Source organism: Rutidosis leptorrhynchoides, chromosome 3 (genome assembly GCF_046630445.1).
Source record: "Rutidosis leptorrhynchoides isolate AG116_Rl617_1_P2 chromosome 3, CSIRO_AGI_Rlap_v1, whole genome shotgun sequence".
Lineage (NCBI taxonomy): Eukaryota > Viridiplantae > Streptophyta > Magnoliopsida > Asterales > Asteraceae > Rutidosis > Rutidosis leptorrhynchoides.
Genome location: NC_092335.1, coordinates 654,190,220 through 654,200,658, shown reverse-complemented (window position 1 = coordinate 654,200,658; position 10,439 = coordinate 654,190,220). Strand labels below are relative to the sequence as shown.

The 10,439-nt window shown below is 32.8% G+C and overlaps 1 non-coding gene across 1 annotated transcript; it reads right to left on the bottom strand.

The window, feature by feature from the left end:
- Positions 1–10,082: 10,082 nt before the first annotated feature.
- Positions 10,083–10,249, bottom strand: LOC139903693 (U1 spliceosomal RNA). Its single transcript, XR_011778498.1, has one exon. It is a non-coding gene; the product is annotated as a U1 spliceosomal RNA (small nuclear RNA).
- Between the last annotated feature and the right edge of the window lie 190 nt (positions 10,250–10,439).

Sequence of the window (10,439 nt, the reverse complement as noted above, 5' to 3'; positions counted from 1 at the left end):
TATCTCACTACATTAGCAGTAAACTTACCAGAAACATCATTGATCTTTGACTTTATGAAAAGTTATTATATTCATTGAATTCCTATCATCTACTCATCTTCATCTGATAACGAGAATTGCCGTACCAAACACAGAGAATCAGCAATCAACATTTTGAAATCTCGCAGCATGTCTACATCAATAGTTATATGTAAACATATAACATTTATCTCTTAGAATTATGATCTTCCATTCTGAAATTCTGAAAAGCACCCAGTCTACAAATCAATACCACAAATTCTGAAAAAGCTGAATACAGCAACAAAAACTGTACACGACCTTAACCGTCGAAAGTTTGATGATAAAGGATGGAGTATTGGAAACATTCAATATAAAATTTAGTACCGAGAAGCGGATTATGCGAAACTATGAAGGAAGCCGTGGACAAATCACAAAGAATAAGTTTGACTTCAAAGAATCCAAATGATTCAATGTCTGCTTAAGTCTTTAGCGAGTATCTTGCTCCTTACTCTAAACCCTTGCGGACAATAGTTTCTATCATCCTCTGATCTTAGATATTCCGAGATATTATCGTATCTTTCATTATAAATATCCTCGATATTTCTGAATATATTTTCATAACTATTCTTATCTGAAATCATTAATCTCTTCATGCTATCAGTGTTACATCATATAGAAACTGTTAGTTTCTATATTCTGTAAACTTTCGAGCTTAAAATATGAATGTTATTGAAGTAATGTTGGGAATTGATGCATGAGTTAGTATAATATAATGACACTTGATCAACGTGATTATATTACAGTAAGTCATGCTGAGTTTCTAATGGGACGTGATGATTCACAGATCATAACGTCATCATGTGCCATGTTACATAACTCTTTCATTCTGCTTAACTTCTGAACATATCAAGAAAATATATTCTTGATAGTTCTATTCTCAGTGATTCAGGTAATTTGACAGAACAAATCATGTTACTACCTTTTCTTTCTACCTTGTATATTATGATAATTCGAAACTCCATACCTATGAATTCTGGACCATTACTTGCGAAAAGTAAACAAAAGCATGAAGCTCTGAAATAGAAAGGGGATATAAAATCGCAGCAAATAAGAGAGCGTATTAACTGTGGATGACAATAATTATAGGAGACAGAAGCAGGGACATTGAAAAATAAGGGAAGATATAAAATCCAACAACAACGCAGAAATTACAAACCATGGATATTAATACGAATGGCAATATAAAGACACTGTATAATTAAGAATAGTATCACCCCAAGGTAATAGTAGAAGTATCTTCTGATGGAAGATTGAAAAGAAGGATGATAGAAATAATAATTAGAAAACTATAGGGATTAGAACTGGACTAAGCATTTTCACAATCTTTTGGATGTATGAACTAAGAAAGAAAGTATAGGAATGGTGAGAATAATGGAATGGAAGAGCTCAATTTATATTGGAAATATCAGACAAAGTAATCAAGGCAGATCACCGCATTTAATTATTGAGATCTTAATTTCCTTACTCGCCGAAGAATCAAATCTTTTAGATTTCGAAGATTTTCTTTAAATCCCTTGAATTTAGGAATTCAACCCTGACTCTGTCAAAAGTTAAGATGAATCTTTACTTTCCTATTTCACTCTTTGGTGATAGCTTCATTCGTACTCTTCGAATAATTGAATTATTTTTATCCATATTACTCAATGATGATAAAACTCAAGTTATCAACTCATATTCGTCATGAAAACATTTTTATTGTTAGCCATTACCACCTCACTCAAATTTCGGGACGAAATTTCTTTAATGGGTAGGTACTGTGATGACCCGGGAATTTTCGACCAAATTTTAAACTTAATCTTTATATGTTTCTGACACGATAAGCAAAGTCTGTAATGTTGAGTCTCAAAAAGTTTGAACTGTTTTAAATATTCAATTGACCTTCGACTATTCTCGACGATTCACGATCTATTATTTGTAAATAAATGTGTATACATATAAAAATAAAAATAAATATATGTATAGTGTATATTAAATATAATGATTTAATAATTGTAATACTCGTTGGACGTTTCGATTATTATTTAAGAGAAGTTTAATTCGAATTTATATGATTTTAAAATAAACGGCGATCCAAAAATGAGTTATTTAATTTTAGGCTTAATAAAAATGTATTTAGGATATAGTTATTTAATTTCAACAATTTTTATATTTTACCCAAAAATTGAGAGGGACAGTTGATGTAATTTTTACTTAATAATTTAGGATCGAATTTTATACCATAATGACTGAAATAAATAATTATAATTATCATAAAAATTTGGAATTTATCTGAGTACTTTTTATCCGCCATTGATTTATCAACGGAGTACGATAATGCAGTCCGTGATAACTGTCGGTAACATATAAACAAATAATCCTCACATGATTCGTTTAAGTACTGTATCTGATTGAAATTAATAACCCACTATTACTGTTCCCTTGTTTACTTTCACATGCTGAATTTGATTATTATGATTTTAATTATTATTATATTATTTATTTTACTTTTTCTTTTTATCCACTGAATCTCTTACATACTTAGTTGATTGAAAAATATCACCAACTTGTTCTATGATCAAATAATCACACACCAACGGAGTCCCACGAATTGCAAACAATAATCCTCTCTTCATTCTTTGCTCTTAACTTCAGGGCAAAACCCATTTGATATTGTCACCGGTTGTTTACCATTCTAGTTCCTGATTTCTATTTGGGTTTTCTCTAAAAATCACACACATACATCTCATCTATGTATTATATCACTACCTTTAGTAACAAACCAAAAACCCTTTTTTTTGTGATACTCGATCACCTCTACCGCACAATCCACGAACACCATCTTCATCAAGAACACCTCGCCTTCCAAAACCACCAAACCTTCTTCGTTGAAATCGTCACCATCTTCACAAAACCCAATTGACCACCATCATCATATTTTTTTTCGGCTACAAACCAGCCATTGATATTAAACCCATGAACACATCACCATAAACTCTCATTCTTGTTACATATGTATTTCTGTTTCGACCACACTATAACCGAACACCACCATAACCAACTAATACTTGCTGCTATAGCTTCTCTATCTTGTTTAATTGACAAACACCCACGTAAATTGAGCTTGATCCATTTTTCTCGGACGAACCAGTCCTTTGTCATTATCACTGCAGTTGCTATCATGTTTTCTTCTTCTCTTCTGTTTCAGACGAACCAAAAACTCAACAAAACCATCACCGCACTATTCATCATCTTCTTCATACTATTATTGGTCACCATCACCGGAACAACCCTCTTTCTCTTCCCCTCTCACTCTCTCCTATTCCTGTTTCCTACTTCTTCGTGAAACCACAAAATCACCCAACGAACACCTCCTTCGATTTCCTACTGCCATTGTTATTCGATCTTCCTCATTAAAACCTGCTCCAAACCCTCCTGATTAGGTTACTGTTCGAAGGTATTATTCCTACTGCAACAAGTTACAACGAATGATGAGGAGAATGATAGTGATACGTACTAAAAGGGATGATGATAATTCGATGAAGTTGACAGTAATGAATTCTGATCGTGAATACATGATGATGGTGTCAATGTTGATAAACGTTGATGATACGATGATGAGGGAACTGCAATCGGCAGATGATTGCTTCGTTTTCAGCACGTTTTTTTTTGCCGACATGTTTTAATAATAAAAGCCTACTTAAATATTTACTTCCAAAGCATTACTATAAGCTGGGTGTTTGATTAATATTGGAGAGTGACGTAAAGATAAGAATCACGTATTGTTTTTCCTGTTTCCATTTACCGTTCAAGATAATTTCCAAACCAAAGTATCCTTTTTCATAAATTCACTTTTAAACGGGCTAAGTTGTTATCCCCATGTTGGGCCGTTAACTTGTCAAATAGGATTGGGCCATGAACTTGTTATTTGGGCCGAGAGGTGTTATGAGCTGTTGGACCAAAAATTTCGTTGGGCTGTTGGCAGGCTCACAGAATCCAAAGTTCGGTTTAAATAAATTTCAGTTGTAGAATAAATCAAGAAAATAGGTAACAGCAGGATGGTTTGGGTTGTTTGTGGGTGAGCGGGAGGTCGCGGGTTCGAGCCCAGGCAGCGACATTAATTTGTTTTTAAAGCCTAGATACATTGAGATAGTCTTTTTATTATAGTTTTTATTATTATTATTATTAATTATTATTATTATTATTATTATTATTATTATTGTTATTATTAATATTATAATTAAACGTTCTTAGTAATATTATTACTAACAATATCATTATTAGTATTATTCTTATTATTAATATGATTATCATTATTAGTATTATTATTTTAAAAATTATTAACATTAATATTATTAGTAATAAATTTATCATTATTGTTATTATAATTAGTATTACTAACTATAACTTTAGTTTTAAATGTAGTTTGTATATAAAATATAACTATATTTTTATGATCTTTAACTAAAAAGATAGATATTATGAATTAGATACAAACATTAGATATATAGAAGTATATATAATAAGTATACTACTTTTACTAATAAAGTACTTTTTTGTTCATTTACGTTTTAATATAACTCGAATTTATTAAAAATGTTATCGTATTAAAAAATATGAATATTTAAAAATATTAATACTAAGTACTTATTCAAAATATTTTAATAAAGTATATAATATATTATTAGGATAATTTTATAGAATATAAAATAAATATATTTAAGTAATTATTAATAATAAATTTAATATCACGAGTATATTACTAATATCAATATATATTTATTTGAATATTATTATATGTGTTAATATACATACATGATATAGGTTCGTGAATCCGGGGCCAACCCTGCATTGTTCAATTTAGTCATATGTATTTTTACTACAAAATACAGTATGGTGAGTTTCATTTGCTCCCTTTTTAAATGCTTTTGCAATATATATTTTTGGGACTGAGAATACATGCGCAGCTTTTATAAATGCTTTACGAAATAGACACAAGTAATCGAAACTACATTCTATGGTTGGATTATCAAATCGAATATGCCCCTTTTTAGTCTGGTAATCTAAGAATTAGGGAACAGACACCCTAATTGACGTGAATCCTAAAGATAGATCTATTGGGCCTAACGAACCCCATCCAAAGTACCGGATGCTTTAGTACTTCGATATTGTTTTATATCATGTTCGATGGATTTCCCGGAATGATAGGGGATATTCTTATATGCATCTTGTTAATGTCGGTTACCAGGTGTTCAATCCATATGAATGATATTTTTGTCTCTATGCATGGGACGTATATTTATGAGAATTGAAAATGAAAATCTTGTGGTCTATTAATATGATGAAAATGATTATTTGTGTTAAACTAATGAACTCACCAACCTTTTGGTTGACACTTTAAAGCATGTTTATTCTCAGGTATGAAAGAAATCTTCCGCTGTGCATTTGCTCATTTTAGAGACATTACTTGGAGTCATTCATGACATATTTCAAAAGACGTTGCATTCGAGTCATCGATTTCATCAAGATTATTATCAAGTCATTTATAGTTTAGATATATTATGAAATGTTATGCATGTCGTCAACTTTCGATGAAATGAAAATTTGTCTTTTAAAAAAATGAATGCAATGTTTGTAAAATGTATCATATAGAGGTCAAGTACCTCGCGATGTAATCAACTATTGTGAATCGTTTGTAATCGATATGGACTTCGTCCAGATGGATTAGGACGGGTCTCTACATAGTGCACTTAACACTTCGTACACTAACCCCACGGGTGGCATCTTAACACTTCGATACTTCACCATGGGTGGTGCCTTAACACTTCGACACTTCACCCCGAGTGGTGTCTTAGCACGTCGACACTTCACTAGTTACATCTCACGAAGTGGCATCTTAACACATCGATGCTTCACTCCCGAGTGGTGTCTTAACACATCGACACTTCACTCGTTACGTGAACGTGGTGTCTTAGCACATCGACACTTCACATCTCACGCTACACAAATAAATACATTATATATCTACGCATATAATTATTCCACTCACCTTACGCCTTCGGTGAATCAATAAACCAAGCTTGAAACTTCAAGGTAACGCACCTATTACAATGTACATATAATCAATCATTCATTCAAGTTGGTCAAACTCACAACACTCACCATTACTAGGTCATTTTGACCCATTTGGACACTTAACCCTAAAATTGGGTCAACTCCAAAACCCTAACATTAGCCAAGATAGGTTTAAAACACATTTCAACACAAGGTTTATGCATTAATCACAAACATTAACTAACCTAGGTTCATTTTGACCCGTTTAACCAATTTAAGGTCAACACACCCATTTCGGGTCATCCACTAACCCTCACAACGCCCACTTACATATATATAGGTGTGCTAGTAATTAACTAACTAATTTAAGCTCATAAACATCAATTAATACTTGAAAAACCCTAGTTAGTCATCTTTGAGTCTACATGACCGAAATTCACCTAAAACACTAACAAATGGGTTTTAAGTTCATCACTTACCCCAAACCCTAACCCTTAATCAAATTAAACACGGAAAACAAAGTTAGAACATACCACCACACTCAAAACGTAGCTAGGAAGTAGATGAACAACTTTAGAACTTGAGCTTAAGCAAGATTCCTTCTTCTTCTTCCCCAAAATGAGTTTTTCCTCACTAGAATATCACTCTCTCTCTAGAAATTAAATGGAGGTGATAAGGGTTGTTGAAGATGGAGTAAATGAAGCTCCAAAACTGATCTAGGGCCTTTAATTCGGGCCCCCATGTGTAATTACCAAAAAGCCCTAAAAATATCTAATTTAAAAGAAAGGAATCTGTCACAGACCAATGGCGCGGCGCGCCAAAGGCTTGCGCGGCGCGCAGATTGCCCAGGTCAGATTCTTCTTTATTTTAAAATGTACAACGAAACCCCCACTTCAAGCATCTTATTTACACTTATGTACACAACAAATATTTGGGTCTTACATAATAGAAAGGGCAGGATTGAGTTCACGTAATATGGTTCATACTCCAGTAGACACACAACGAAAATTAAGTAGTCAAACTGGTGATCCTTCTCACAATCCTACTGAATACCGAAGATTGGCGGGTGCGTTGCAATATTTAACTTTTACCAGGCCCGATATATCGTATGCCGTTCAACAAGTATGCTTACACATGCACGCTCCTACCAACATTCATATGATCGCTGTTAAGAGAATTATACGATATATTCAGGGGACGTCACACTTTGGTTTATTTATTTCAAAATCTACAGCCCACAACTTGGTCTCATATACGGATGCCGATTGGGATGGATGCCCCGACACGCGACGATCTACTTCGGGATATGCCATTTATCTTGGTGATAATCTTATTTCTTGGTCCGCTAAATGACAACCTACGATCTCTCGCTCTAGTGCTGAAACGGAATATCGAGGAGTTGCCAATGTCGTGGCGGAGTCATGTTGGCTTCGTAACTTGTTGCTCGAGCTTAGGTGTCCTGTTGCTAAAGCTACTCTCGTGTTTTGTGACAATGTTAGTGCTGTTTACTTGTCCGGGAATTTCGTTCAACATCAACGCACTAAACATATCGAGCTCGATATACATTTTGTAAGAGATAAAGTTGCACGGGGGAAGTTCGTGTCATGCATGTTCCTACAAGATTTCAGATTGCGGATATTTTTACTAAAGGATTACCTCGCCTTCTCTTTGAAGAGTTTCGTTCCAGTCTCTGCGTTCGTCCGGGCCTCGCTTCGACTGAGGGGGAGTAATAGAGATATGGTTGACTTTCATTATTGAGATAATATTCTATGTAACTAACTTTTGTAAAGTGTAAGGAATGTATATCCTCTCCTAATTTAGAGGATCAATTGCCAGAATAGAGGTTAGGGACTTTTGTATATATATCTCTGAATTCATGGAATACAAGGGACGATTAAAATTTATCATATATATATATATATATATATATATATATATATATATATATATATATATATATATATATATATATATTTTAAATCTAAATTTTAAATTAAATTTAAAAGTCAATAACTGTGATACTTCCGAACACCTGATACTCGAGCAACAGATATAAACCAAAATGTAGCTGTTTAATATGTACATAGTAATAGTCAATAACTGGGCTTCGGCCTAGCAGTTCAATCGGGCAAGGCCATGTATATGTATCTCAAATTTTATAACATATATATCATAACATATATAATATTGCTTGTTTTTTAAAAAAGAAATGGCTCCTATTAATCGAGCCAAGAGCAAACGTCAATTTATTGGCGATTTGACTGCAACTTAAAGCCTAAATTGAATGTGCATGATTTAAAACTCATGAAAGTTTGATCCTATTATTTTCATGGCGTTTAATCTTTTTTATGTTTTTTATATTTGAAGAGAACTTATATTGAGTATTATGTTGAAGAAAACTTGAATTAAATTATTGGATTCTATTTTATGAGCCTTAGGGTGCGTTTGATAAACTTGAATGATTTAGTGCTGAATGATTCAGAATCTGAATGTTCCAGAGCCTCTGAATAAGGTTTGCTCTGAATGAAAATAAGTTGTTTGATAATTATTTAAAATGAACGGTATGAACTGACTAAAACTACCTTATTAACGTGTGACATGAATAAAAAATTCAATATACTTGTTAGTTAGGTGATCATGATCATGATATGATTTGAGGAGAATATTATAGATAATTTAGGCTCTTAATGATTAAGAGAGTGTTTCATCTCTGAATTGTTCAGAGCAGAATTCTGAACAATTCAGCACCATATGTCATTCAGATGTCAAAAACAAACGCACTGAATGCTGAATGGTTCGGTATTCAGTGCTGAATCATTCTATTAAGAGGCAAACAAATACATCCTTAATTGGATATGGACCTTGTGCAAGTGCAAAGGTTGCACAACCCATATCTGGTCTTGTATGAAATTTAAAAGTTATTTAAAAGTTATTTGTTGAATATAATCATTATGGTATGGGCGTCTTTATATAAGTACATGTTTGAAATGTAAATATGAATATGGACAAGTGCAAATATTAAACATAATTATAATACATATGAGAATTATAATCCTAAAAAATGTGATCGATAGAATTTTGAGCCTTTATAAATGTTTGATTAATGAATTTTCATGATTTGATTTATGAAAAAAATATATATAATTAAACGAATTATTTTATAAGTTTTTTAAAAAATTTGGTCTCATTCAAAATTTTGAGTCATTTTAACCGCACACTATGCACATTATGTGAAAACACATCTGATATTGGGGATTTCTTTGTTAAAATAGTAAATAAAGGTTACCTAGCTAGCGTTCTCTAATATCACACCAATAACTCGCCAATGGGCAGTGTTTTTCCTTCCGAGGGGCCTAAAATTTCACTTTTTATATTGAAAGCGAACCATTGAACTACTCCCTTCAGGTGAAACCCCATTTTAATTCTTCGGCCCAGAAGATACATAGGCAAAACTTATTACTCTAATTAACATTACCACGACGACCATAAGGACGAAATCCCCTCTTTGACCATCACAGACTCACTTGGGCCCATCAATATGAGAGTTAATTGGATCATTTATCAAATGGCCACAATCTATTAAATTGATGTATTCCTTTGGCCCATCAATAGTATTCCTGTTTTTTTTTTCTTTTTTTTCATGTTTCGTGAAGCATCTTACACATGATTACAATGTTGCAATTTGTAAAATAGATGAAATAGATTTTAAATTGATGTATTCCTTTAGCCCATCAATAGTATTCCTGGTTTTTTTTCCATGTTTTGCATCTTACACATGTTGATTACAATATTGCAATTTGTAAAACAGATGAAATAGATTTACACATGTTGATTACAATATTGCAATTTGTAAAACAGATGAAATAGATTTAAGACGAACGGGGAAAGGGTAACAATGACAAAATATTTTTTTTGGAATAAATTTACAAGATGTAACCGTAATCTAAGCTACCATAGTACCAAGGTACATTAAATTTGTATTAAAATACTTTGAAGGGTCGCGCGTACGCAATCCCCACTGCCAGAAATTATGACGTAGGAACGACCCCTAAAGGTCGACCATAGGCTAGCACCCTTCCGTTATAATGTGCAATGGAAGTCACCAACCTAGGCCATAGGCCTACTTGATCACCCATATAGACCACGTCCAGGTATGTAAGTTTTCACTTGACCAAACCCTCATGTTTTATATTCTCTCTTTCACTTTCTTGTTTCCCTCACCCACCTATGTGGGACGACACTTTTATATCATTACATTAATCACCAAAATTCAACTTCCAAACAATAACAAAAAAGTTGCTCAAATAGTTATAAGTTCAGAACCAGATTCAGCTGTGTATATAATAGTT